Source organism: Amblyraja radiata, chromosome 4, assembly GCF_010909765.2.
Source record: "Amblyraja radiata isolate CabotCenter1 chromosome 4, sAmbRad1.1.pri, whole genome shotgun sequence".
NCBI classification, from domain to species: Eukaryota; Metazoa; Chordata; class Chondrichthyes; order Rajiformes; family Rajidae; genus Amblyraja; species Amblyraja radiata.
In genome coordinates, this window is record NC_045959.1 from 14,263,192 (window position 1) to 14,276,651 (window position 13,460).

General features: G+C 47.8%; 1 long non-coding RNA gene across 1 annotated transcript in view; it reads right to left on the reverse strand.

Moving 5' to 3' along the window:
- LOC116971841 overlaps positions 1–13,460 on the reverse strand; it is a 70,141-nt gene that overhangs the window by 36,690 nt on the left and 19,991 nt on the right. The window contains exon 2 of the long non-coding RNA XR_004411637.1: positions 9,161–9,630. This is a non-coding gene — a long non-coding RNA (uncharacterized LOC116971841). The remainder of the gene's footprint in view (positions 1–9,160; positions 9,631–13,460) is intronic.

Here is a 13,460-nt window from a genome sequence, read left to right on the forward strand (position 1 = left end):
GCTGGTGGGTGTTATTCCCTTACAGGCATTGGAAAACAGATTTGGTTATCTCCAGGTTACTCTTAGTGCCATTAGTTTTAGTTCCATATTTTAATTTGAGGACCGAGATATGGGTGGGATTTGAACTCGTGTCTCCAGACTGGTTGCCAGTCTAGTCACTTAACAATTATGCTACAATATCTGTTCAGCTATTTCAAGATTATGACAAATAACTAAGAATTATTCATTACTCATTATTATGAAGCAACCATAGCTTTAAGGTGAGGGTAGAATATTTTATAGGTACCTGAGGGATAACTTTTTTTACACAAAGGGTGGTGGGTGTATGGAACAAACTGCCGGTGGAGGTAGTTGAGGCAGGTACTACTGCAACATTTAATAAACATTTAAACATGTACATGCTTAGGATAGAGGGATATGGGCCAAACACAGGCAGGTGAGATGAGTGCCAATGGGACATGTTATTTACGATGGGCAAGTTGGGCCAAAGGGCCTGTTTCCACGCTCTATTTGTTATAACCATCACAGCTCTCAAAAACACCCTGCCCCAAAACATGTTCTGGACTGAGGTGCACAATTAAAATACTATTCCAGTAGTTGACCCACTCAGTGAGCAGAGAAATAGCATTCACATGAATACAAGAAAACATTAGCAGGAATGAGCCTGCCCTGCAACTTAATCTGATTATGGCTGATCTGCCCAGGCCACACCACCTCCTCCGTTTGTTTATTGCTTCATTCTCACTTGTGCCTAGATACAGTGAGGAACTTTGTTTTGTTTGCAATCCAGGCAAATCGTACCATACACGAGTACAACAGGTAATGCAAAAGAGAAAGGATTGGGTGATCGGGAATACTTCCTTAGTTTATGAGAGGTCTGTACAATAGTCTGTAACAGAGGAAGACAGTATGGAAAAAGCTGCTCTTGAAACTGGTGGTATGTCTTTTCATGCTTATGTATCTTATATATCATCTGCCTGATGGGAAGGGGGAGAAGAGGGAATGACTGAAGTGTGAGTAGTCCTTGATTATGTTCGCTGTTTTCCTGAGGCAGAATGAAGTGTGGATGGAGCTATTGAGTGGTTGGGGAAGTGGGTGCAGGTTTGCGCGATGGAGTGGCTGAATCGACAACTAGCTGCAATATCTGAGCCATTAGGTCCCTGATCTTTGAAAAATAAATGACCTAAATATTCCGTAAATATCTCAAGTGATCTATCTTCCACAACTTCAACAACATAGGGCGCCAGTGGTGCAGGGATAGAGTTGCTGCCTTACAGCCCCAGAGACCCGGGTTCAATCCTTTCTATGGATGCCGTGCCGTTTGTACAGAATTTTACCTTCTCCCCGTGACCTGCATGGGTTTTCTCCGGAGGATCCTGTTTCCTCCCACACTTCAAAGACGTACAGGTTTATAGGCTAATTGGCTGGGCAAAATAAATTGTAAATTGTCCCTAGTGTGTGTAGGATAGTTTGCGGGGATTACTGGTCGACGTGGACTCAGTGGGCCGAAGGGCCTGTTTACGCGTTGTATCTCTAAACTGAAGTCACCAGGGTGGACAATTCCAGAGATTCATCATCCTCTACGAGGAATTCCTATGCATCTCAGTTTTCAGTGATCGCCCGCATAGTTTGCAACTTTAACCCCTCGTTCAAGATTCGCTCACTGCTGGAAACATTTCAGCACCTACCTTATTGTGCCCCCTTGGAATCTCCTATGTTTCAATTAGATGCCCCTCATTACTCTAGACTCCAAAGAATAGAAATCTAATATTCTTAGTGGTTTAAGGTAGGGCAACTCTCTCATCCCAGGAATTAGCCTGGTAAATCTCTTCTGTGATACCAGTTACCTCACTGTGACGTCTGCTGTTAGGCGTTCGTAGGAAGCTCCTGTCAGTGACTTCTCAATAACTGTTCATGCATTTGCCTGCACCCATTAGCAGTGGATTGCTTTATCAACACCAGCACTAAGAAGCAGTTCACTACTGCCCGTGGCATTGCTGTATATTTAACGGCATTAGATTTATTCATCACCCAGGAGCCAAGTAAGTGAACATATAGTCCCACTCTGTGCTGCTGCTTATATACATAATGGCACAAAAATTCACAGCGATTTTTTTGGGCAAATTTCCAACTCTGCCGGCACAATGCACACTCTTTTTAAAACATTCCAACCTCCCATTCATTCCCCCCAATTTTTAGCCTGCCATCCCTCTTCAGCTGCTGAAGTGCAGTCCAACAGCTGAGTCATCTTAGTGAGCTTTGGCTGCCCAAAGCTCACTATAAAGGCTATCTCTGCGTGTACGCGTCTGGGCCAGTGTCTAGCAGCAGTTCAGGCTGTGAACACCGTGAGGTAAGCAGCAAATAACTCTGCCCCACCATAAATATCAAACTCTAGCATCTGGCTCCTGCTGTCAAACATCTCCATAGGACTGAGAGTAAAATGAGTCAAGGTAATAATGCAGGGAGGGTGAAGGATTCTGAATCATAATTAACCTTCAAATGTGTCCTGGATTTTATTCTATTTTATCACCACTTTAACAGCAACCTGTATTTTTAAGCACACCGTTATCGGAATCAGGGAGATACTGTGCTTAATAGCCCCTTCAACCCACCAAATCTTCACGGACCACTGATTAATTACCAACATTTACACTAATCCTACATAAATCCTTTTTTAGACACAAAATGCTGGAGTAACTCAGGGAGACAGGCAGCATCTCTGGAGAAAAGGAATAGGCGATGTTTCGGGTCGCAAACCTTCTTCAGACTGAAAGAACAAAACAGGGCCGGCAACAGATGACCTCAGGAACGGTGGAGTCCATAATGGCCCAATGTTGGCTGGGGAAGATGTTCTCATGAAAGGGTACGAGGAGGCGAACAGTGGAACTAGTAGAACGACTAGGGTGGGGGTGGGGGGGAATGCAGGAGTAACTTGAAATTAGAGAAATCAACTTTCCTACCACTAGGTTGTAAAATGCCGAAAGCAAACCATGAGGAGCTAGATGTTCCTCCAATTTGCGTGCAGTGGCAATGTGACAGTGGAGGAGACCCAGGATGGAAAGGTCAGTATGGGAAGGGGAGTTGAAATGTTTGGTTTACCGGTAGATCACACAGGCCACCGCGGACTGAGCGCAAGTGTTCAGCGAAATGATCTGCAGGTCTACGTTTGGTCTCGCCATCCGACAAAAACCTGGACAGTGGGATAATGTTCTTATGCAGGAGACCAAAGAGCTCAGGGATACAACTAAATACCCTGCTCTGAAAGTTTGAGAGTGATACCAAAAACAACATCACCCCCCACCCCCCCAATGTTTCACTTCTCTTCCTTGTGTCCCACCTGGATGGCACCTATCCACCTGGATGCGCACCTATTCCTCCTTTTCAACTCCCTCCCCCCACCCCCAACTACATTCCTTTCTGGCTTCACAATTCGTGCCTCTTCTCACACTTTTTGTCCTTTCATCTCTGGCCTTTTCCTAACCATCTGCCAATCACCTGTATCCACATCACTTACCAGACTTTGTCCCGCCCCCATCTCTCTTCCAGCTTCATCCCTGCCACTACAATCGGTGTGAAGAAAGAATCCTAACTCAACCCGAAATGTCACCTCCCCTTGATGTCCAGAAAATCTGCCCTACCTGCTAAGTTCTTCCAGCACTGTGTCTTTTTTTGAGAAACCAGCACCTGCAGTTCCTTGCGTCTACAATAAATTTAAAGTGCCTATTTGTCTGAACAACAAATATAACATAAACCTCAGTGCTGCAGTAACTCAGCGAGTCATTGAGGTGACCTGCTGAGTTACTCCTGCATTTTGTGTCATTTTTTGGGAACCAGATTCTGCAGTTCCTTGCGTTTCTAACATAAGCCTCGCTTGGTTTTCATGTGCCAATACTGAGGGGACAACACTGGCATTGTCCCTGGCCCTGCACACCTCACCTCTATGGTCTGGAGATCAGAAGATTACAACAGGTTAACAGGAGACCAGAGTCTTCAGTGACACGTTACTATTGACACACACAAGCAGTGAATCGCCAAATAGTTACATCAGGGAAGGAGGCCATTCAGCCCATTCGGGACTTGACTGTCTCTCTCTGCATTGGTACAGAGCTCCACAACACAAACACTGCAGAACCTTATGCCAATTAAGGAAGATTTCTACTACAAAACACAAAGTGCTGAAAACAGTCCACATCTGTTGAGGGAAATGGATAGATGATGTTTCAGGTCGGGACTCGTCTTTAGTCGCTTCTCGACACAGAACATCTCCAAACATTGCAGTGGCAGCTGACAAATTCATTAAATATGGGGCATCATAAAGGGAAAGGGAGATTTACTGAAAACTGTAACTCCTCGAATCTCAGTAGCCATAGAAGGGTCCCAACCAAAAGCATCACCTAAGACAGTCTCAAACTACTGGAGTAACTAACTCAGCAGGTCAGGTAGCATCTCTCATAAAGGATGGGAGACGTTTTGGGTTCTTCAGATTGATAGCATGGTGGGGGAGGGGGAAGACCAGTACAAATCAGGGCTAGCACCAAATGGCCTTACTTACCCAGGGAGGTTCCCTGGCAGGCCAATTGTTGGCTGGGGTAGATGTGGTCTCAAGAGGGATACATTGTTCAGAAATGTGGAACAGTTTAAACAAGTAAGGTAGAGGAAGGGGACAAGAGGAGAGTGGAGTGTTACTAGAAATTGCTTAGAATTAGAGAATACAACGTTGGGTTGCAAATATCGCCAATCCATTTCCTTCCGTAGATATTACCTAATCGCTGAATTCCACCAGCACTTTGTGTGTTTTGTTCAAATTTCCAGCATCTGGAGTTTCCTGTGTTTCTGTATTTCTACTGTTTGGCATTTGGTATCCCCTGGTGATTAGCAAGCTACAGAAGTGTTTGCCAGTGTGGCTAAAACAACTTGTGTTTATACGATGAAAGAGATCTCCAGACACAGCGGCAGCAGGTGACGAGTTGATAATTGTGGAGCATCTTGAAATAAAATAGGGGAGGGGGAAGTGGGTTGGGGGGGGGGGGAGTGGAAAATTGAAACTCCTAGAACCTCAGCAGCTGGAGGCCCCAGGAGTAGACGCCAATAGTGATGGGAGAATAACATGCAAGAAACAAGAGTTAGAGAAGCCCAAATAACCTAGGGTTGCAGGTCCTGAAACAGTGAGAGTGAGCGAGGCTATTGTAGACGATAATGGTCTGGTGGTCCGAGATATTTGATGGGAGAAGGGCAGGATGGAATGGCAACATCCTTGACTATTTTGATTAAATTCATTTAAAGATACACATGGAAACAGGCCCTTCGGCCCACCGTCCTTTGCCTGCCGTTGATCACCTCTCCACACTATATTATCCCACTTTCGCATCCGCATCTTATAGGGAGGTTGCACGCAGTTGAGGTCACGACCCGCGACCTGTACTGTTGCCACGCCAACTGGAGTACACGCGATGAACTGCAGGTAAGCATTTACTATGGCTGCCAGCACAGCGGGCCCTTCTTCTGGCCCAGCATCCGGACCGGTTGCACACTCGCGGACCCCAGGCCGTCTATCCCCGCGGCAGGGGGTGAGGGGGGGGGGGAGGACGAGGTCGGGGTGTCGGTGCAGCACGGTCGGTGACTCTGGGTGGGCGGAGGGAGCAGACCATCCCCAACTTTGCTGCAGCTGACGTTGCCCAGAGCCACGACCTCATCTCCCCCGGCCCCGCTTCAACCGGCCCCTCTTCACCCGGCCCGGTGTGTGGGCGCTGCCGACCCACAGCCCCTGACAGTGCGGCCCACAGGGGGAGACGGGGCGGAGGGCAGCCGTGGCCGGACAGCACTGATCCCAGGGGGCTGAGTGGGGGCTGTCCCGAGGGATGCGCTCCTTCGGCCGCTTACACCTTGGTGCTCGGGCTCAGAGCAAAGATATTAGAGCGTTTGGTTCTGAGTGCTAAGTCACCTATAAAAATAACCCCACAATATTGCAATCAAATTGCTCTGAGTTTGAGCTTGCTTTATTTAGCGAAGGCTTATCGAGATGGTGCTATCTCTCTGGACACGACAATGAATGCGGCTATTAGTTGCGGATTGTAAAAGGCGCTAAACCATGAGATAACACCAGTTTCAACCTGGTTCCTTCCCGCTTTCAATGACAGCACCCACAATTATTTACATTGTAGAAAATGACCATTTTGGCGTTTTTTAACAGGAAAGTACGCGATTTGTGTGTTAACAGTGCGTACCGAGGCCACCATGTCCTCCACATGGATTGAGCTGCTCCGTGTGTCACGCCCTCTGACCTGATTACCTTACGTGCAACCCCCCTATACACTACGGGCAATTTACAGAGACCAATGAACCAAAAATAAAGTCACGCGTCTTTGGGATGCGAGAGAAAACTAGAGCACCCAGAGGAAACCCCCGTGGTCAATGGGAAAACATGCAGACTCCACATAGACAGCACCCAATGTCGGGATCGGCGCTGAGAAGCAGCAGCCCTGGAAACCTGCCCCATTATGCCACAAAAACGTGGGAGAAATAGAGTGACCGAGGTAATTCACTGCATGAAGATGGCTGTGCCTACTGAGGGAGGACATCAGAAACGTGAAGGGCAGACACAATCCCACCATTCACATTCTCCACCAGGATGTTTAGCAACTGTGGGCAGAGCATTAGGCAGCTCGCAGCCATCAGACACCCAGTGACTACTGCCCAATCTATGTGCCAATGGTAGAGCAATCCCTTCATTGGCCCGACCACCATCGCAATGTGACTGAAATATTTCCACCGGGTGGCGGCATAGAGTGTGGCGGCCTCGCCAGCAGCTGTCTGTCCTTGCACCCTTTTGTTTTAAAGGTTTCTTAGTCTTTTTTATGTGTGTGGGTGGGGGGGGGGGGGGGGGAATAGGGGGAAACCGTTTCCAATCGCTCACCTGGACAAAGATGCGTCTTTTCGCATCTTCCTTCCCCCCCCCACGTGGACTACCAACTGGATTGGTGCGGCCTGTCCTGCCGGAGACCAGCCGGAGCTTCAGCAGCGGCGCAGCACTGAATCCCATGGCGGAGCGGGACGATGCCTTACTGGGGATCGCCCGTGTTGAAGCTGCAGAGTGTTGGGCCTACTGACTAACACCGTGGAGCTGTGGTTGCGGAGCTCCTAGCCGCGGGCGGCGCTGACTTTAACATCGCGAGTCCTGGGATCCCTTTGCCGACGGTCGCCAGTGTTGAATCTCCGCCCAGCTCGGCCTGTGGACTTCGGGAGCCGCGGTCTCTGATAGGAAGTGGCCGATTCGGAATCTCCAAGCCGCTGAGAGTGTTCTTCCGTTCCAACGCCGGAGCTCCAATCATCCCGACGAGAAGGCCTGAACATCGGGCCGCCGTAGCGGCGACTGCGGAGGGCTCAAAGGCCCCGAGCACGGATGAACAAAGAGGAAGATGACTGAACTTTATTGCCTTCTCTCACAGTGGGAAACGTTGATTCCGCTGTGTGGGGGGTGTTCATGTTCAATTCTATCGAGTATTGTGTTCTTTTTATTCGTATGGTTGTATGGGAACTCAAATCTCACTGTACCAATTGGTGCATGTGACAATAAATGTAAACTTGAACTTGATATTGACAGTAAACCACACAAGAAGAGAGCTAGGGGCTAGAGTGGAGGAGTTAACAAGCATTGAGGAAGATGCAAGAAGGACACCGTTTAGCGGCAGCATTTCAGACAGTATTTGTGGTTACAACCCCCATCAATGCGGAAGCAATAAAAACTGGGGATGTATGTGAAGCCAGGACCATGGGCAGGTGGGGAAGCTTAATATATAAGCTCCTGCAAGTTCTGTAAAAGATCAATAATTAATTTGAGCATTTAATCTGATTTAATATATTTGTCCAGGGCTATGGCAACCTCACCCCATAGAACACTCAAAGCCTGATATGGTCAGGATACAGAAAGTGGTTGACAAAACCCAGTCCATCACTAGTACTGATCTCAAGAAAGTAGCTTATATCAAAGACGCACACAACCATGGATACTTTAGACTTTTAGACTGAGGCCATTTAAGACTGACGTGAGAAAAAACGATTTCACCCAGAGAGTTGTGAATTTGTGGAATTCCCTGCCACAGAGGGCAGTGGAGGCCAAGTCACTGGATGGATTTAAGACAGAGTTATGCCCCTGTCCCACTTAGGAAACCTGAACGGAATCCTCTGGAGACCTCCGGCAACCACCTGCAACCTCCGGGAACCGCACGGAAACCTTGGGTGGGGCGCAAAGTGTTCAGAGGTTTCCGTTCAGGTTTCCTAAGTGGGACAGGGGCATAAGATAGAGCTCTAGGGGCTAGTGGAGTCAAGGGATATGGGGAGAAGGCAGGCACGGGTTATTGATAGGGGACGATCAGCCATGATCACAATGAATGGCGGTGCCGGCTCGAAGGGCCGAATGGCCTCCTCCTGCACCTATGTTCTATGTTCTATGTTTAGAGGCAGCAAGGCAGCTACTCTACCGCTGTGCCACCTGTCGCCTTTACGCAATTGAGGTCCCTCAAAGTTGCTTCAGGTTGGAGAGTCCGATAGTCAGGAGAGAATGCGTGCTAATCCACTGAGGCTTGCAACTCGGGGTTAGTGGGTCAGAATGACACGGTGTGGGCAGCCTGTGAGGACGACCCATGGATAAGCCCCAAATGAAATGAACTCAATGACAGCGAGGCAACACCGCTGGCTTCCAAACCACTTTCATTACCATAAGAGGCCGTCCAGGCCCGACAATGGAAACTTTCAAAGCATTGTTTGGACTTCACTCTGAAACATGAGTTCCAGTGCTTTGTTCCTGCAGATTTTAACACTTTGCTGAAAGCAGTTCCTTCACTCACAATGCAGCAGGGAATTTGAGCTCAGCTACCTAAAACTTGAACGACAATGGTGCAGGGTTGAGCCATTGCTGGCCATTGAGGGGTTAGTCCAGTGGGGATGCTCCTGACACAAGGCAAGGATATCACCCCTGAGGGGCCACAACAGTGGCAAAGACACTAAATGTAAGGAAAAAGGATGCACGACAGGGTATAACCCCACCAATATTGAATGCAGAGACTAAGAATGTAGTAAGAATTTTGCATTACCTTTATTTTGCATATATTTTTTAATAATAAATGCACTGAGTTTACTTTTAAAATTATAAAAAAAGACTCACTTGCTTCAAACCCACTCTTTCACCTTTTGTACTTGCACAATAAACTTCTGGATGCCCGACCACAGTGAAGGCAAGAGGCAGGGGGCATTCGGGCACTTACTGCTGCTGGTAGTAACTGGGATCACTGAATCCTCGCTCCAATCCACAACACAAATCCCACCAGCAGGGAATGGCAAGGTATCGTCAGGATTACGCTGAGATTTTCCATCCTATGAACCAGATAAGCAAGAACTCCTGGATTGAAGTCCTGTGTCAGAGATGTACTGAATGGCAGATCAGGGACAAGGGGTGTGTGCAGCAGACTCCTTCTCCTATCATGGCACGCTGTAAGGACAAGCACCGTGGCACAGTTGTTAAATCCGCTGCCTTGCAGTATCAGGGACCTAGGTTCAATCCTGGCCTCGGGTGCTCGCTCTGTGAAGTTTGCATGTTTTTCCTGTGACTGATGGATTTCCTCCAGGTGTTCCTTCCTACAATATACAATACGGTTTCATTCGTCACATTGCACATAAAGTGCAAGTGAAATCAATTTGCCAGCAGCGGTACAATGATAAAGAACACCCAATAAAAACTTAATACAAACTACGCCTTCCTCCCACATCCCAATGACGGCTTGGTAGGTTAACTGGCCACTGCAAATTGCTTCTGGCCTACAGGTGAGCGGTGGAATCCTGGTAGGAAGGAATTGCTGGTTTAAACCGAAGATAGACACAAAATGGTGGAGTAACTCAGCGGGACAGGCAGCATCGCTGGAAATAAGAAATAGGTAGAATCTGGGGAGGAAAGAACTGCAGATGCTGGTTTAAATTAAAGGTAGACACAAAATGCTGGAGTAACTCAGCGGAACAGGCACCATCTCTAGAGAGAAGGAATGGATGACGTTTTGGGTCGAGATGGGTAGAATCTGGGGGGCAGGTTGGTGAGAATGTGTGGAGAATGAAAATTGGGTGGGTTGCAGGGCATGCATTTCTCCTTGACCCTGGCAAGGAGTTCAAAGAGAATACTCACTCCTCAGGGCCCAGAGCACAAGCCTTCTGAACACATTTTGACATGGGACTATCCAGGAACAATGATAGTCAGTAAAGTAATTCACAATTCTCAAGGCACACGCAGGATGCCAAACCCCAGGCCAAAAACCTCAGCAGATTAGAGAAAGGAGGGAAAAAAAAATCTAAGTGATACACGTAGGAAAGACAATACTGTATCCAAGGCTGTTAGACGGCCATCTGCTCCAAGCCGGCCTTGGATGGGCCCCACAGTCACAGCGATAAGCTGAAGAACATGCCACGGTTGGAATTGCTACTGCCGAAAACAAAAGGGACCAGTCGTTTGATAAGTGATACCATGACATTCCGTGTTAATGTGATACAGACTGCCTCTGTTGGGAGTAACTGCCCGGTTGGTCTAACCAAATCAAGTAAATGAGTGTGACAACACAAGATACAACCGCTCGCCTTGGGAATGCAAAGCCATGTCACTTGTCGCTGATTGATACACATCTGAGGACAGAAATTCCTCACCTCTGGGGCCCAGGGGAAGGGTCAGGGCACGCTGACATCCAACCAACCTGCGCACTTGGCTTTTTTGTTTTATTTGTACAGCAGCCTGTGCTGTCCACTGCGTAAACAAGATCGCCAGCCATTCAGCAAAACACACGAGGAAGCATTGTCACGGGCAGGTGAGCCGAGAGCTTGCTCTCAGCAAGATACGGCTTATTTCAGGGTAGGTGAACAAGCAAAATCGCCACTCCCATCACAAATAATGGATCCGAAACGACAAAGAATCACACAGCCATATGGGATGGGTGCAGGCCCCTCAGCTGCTCATCTATGCCAACAAAGAGATGTCCATCTACACTAGTCCCATGTGCCTCTAAACCTTTCCTATCCGTGTACCCGTCCAAGAGTCTTTTAAAAACTGTTATAGTATCTGCCTCAACTACCTCCTCTGGCAGTTTGTTCCATATATCCAGTATCCAAGTAAAAAAAGTCGTCCCTTATGGGCCTGTCGCACTTAGGCGATTCTTCAGCGGACTGCTGCCGTCTGTCAAGGTGCCGGCAGTCGCCTGAAATACCGGCAACTGGAAGGCGACTGTCACAGTGGAACACACACACACACACACATCGCTTCATTCACCAGCCCGTGTTAATTTTTTAGACAGCGCTCCCCCCACTTGCCCTGTAAAAAATCTACTGTGCCAAGGCAAGGTGAAACAGACACACACCGCGATGAACAGGAAGGTTGGCGTTGTAATTAAGACGGCTAAAGCACAGTGAACGGTAAGTCCTTTAAAAGGGGGGAGGGGGGAGAAGGAGTGGAGGCAACTTTTAAGAAGCCAGAGAAACAAGGCTGTGGAGCTCGGCGGACATTTAACGTATCCTTGGTTCTGAAAACTGCTGCTTACCTTTCTTTCCCCCCAATTCACCGGTCAGCACCGGCTAAAACCTACGAGAACCTCCGAGAACCTTCGACCTCCTGGCAACCCACTAGGACCTCCTGCCGACCCACCTATTGCTCGAGAATTCGCGCCACTCTCTATGGCGGCTTCAATTGAGTCACCGCTAATTTTTCAACGTTGAAAAATTTGCAGTGACCAGAATGTGGCAACTCCTCGCGACTATGAAGGCAACTCCCCGGCAACCACCCGTGAACATGTGGAGACTACATAGTCTCCTGCAATCACCTAAAAAGTCGCCTAAGTGGGACAGGCCCATTATGTTCTTACTATATCTTTCCCCTCTAACTTTAAACCTATATCCTTTGGTTCTTGATTCCCCAACCTGGAGGAAAGATAATGTGCAGTCACCTAATTAATTGCCCTCATGATTTAATACACTTCTATAATTGTTTAAAATCAAGACATATTTGTAAAGAATAATGTAGAATCAGTACAAAATGCAATTAAAATTCGGAAAATTCGTCGTCCAAACAAAATAATTCCTTCGTGGGTAATAGAGATAGGTGTTGGCCATTTCAGTGCTTGTCACTCAATGGCATCCTGCAGAGTCTATTACCTTGCCCAATCCCCATATTCCTCAGCATACACGAAACCCAATCCAAACAGACTGCAATTTAGAAACTAACTCTCTCGAGTTGAAAGTGAAGAACTTCCTCCTGAGTTAAGAACTTTCTCCTGGCATAGCACCAGAGACCCGGGTTCAATCCTGACCCTGTCTGTGTGGAGTTGGCATATTCTCCCTGTGATTGCGTGGGTAATATGGATGTGTCGGTTTCCTCTATTTGCTTCTGCAAATTGCCCCTAGTGCGTAAGGAATGGATGAAAAAGGCGGATTACAGAGAACGAGTGTGGATGGATGATCAATGGTCCATGTGGATTTGGTGTAAGCCAATTAACCTACAAACCTGCACCGTCTTTGGAGTGTGGGAGAAAACTGAAGATCTCGGATAAAACCCACGCAGGTCACGGGAGAACGTACAAACTCAGTACAGACAGCACCCGTGGTCAGGATCGAACCCGAGTCCCTGCCGCTGCAAGTGCTGTAAGGCAGCAACTCTAACAATGTGCCACCGTGCCGCATGTGAGAAGGAAGTTGATGAGAATGTGGGTAGAATTTTAAAATAGAATTAAAATGTAGGGATAGCATAAATAGTTGGTTGATGGTCAGCACACCTTCAGTGGGCTGAAGGGCCTGTTTCCATGCTGTGTCTCTCTCGATGACTATTTCTAGCTGAGGTAATGCTGATCGCCAGGATGACATGATGAACAGCTACACTCGTCCCTCTCTGTCCGACCCTTCCCTGAGATGATACGATATCTACTGGGCTCTGTGTACATCCTGACAAACTTGTAGATTCAGGTCATGCATCATAAAACCAGGTTCGGATTGGATTTTGCCCCCAAGTAGACCCCCACCACGGGGGCGTAGGAAGGTAGAGATATCACGCAGTATCTGGTCGTGCATATTTCCGTAGATCTTTCCTGGACCCAGCACACTGATGCAATTTTAAAGAAAGCACATCAGCGCCTCTATTTCCCGAGAATATTACGGAGACTCAGTATGTCAAGAAGGATTCTCCTGAACTTCTGCAGGTGTACGGTAGAGAGCATACTGACTGGTTGCATCGTGGCCTGGTTCGGCAACTTGAACGTCCAGGAGCAGAAAAGACTGCAAAAAGTTGTAAACACTGCCCAGGACATCACTGGCTCTGACCTCTCCACCATCGAAGGGATTTATAGCAGTCACTGCCTCAAAAAGGCAGCCAACATCATCAGACCCACACCATCCTGGCCACACACTCATTTCACCATTGCCATTGGGAAGAAGGGACAGGAGCCTGA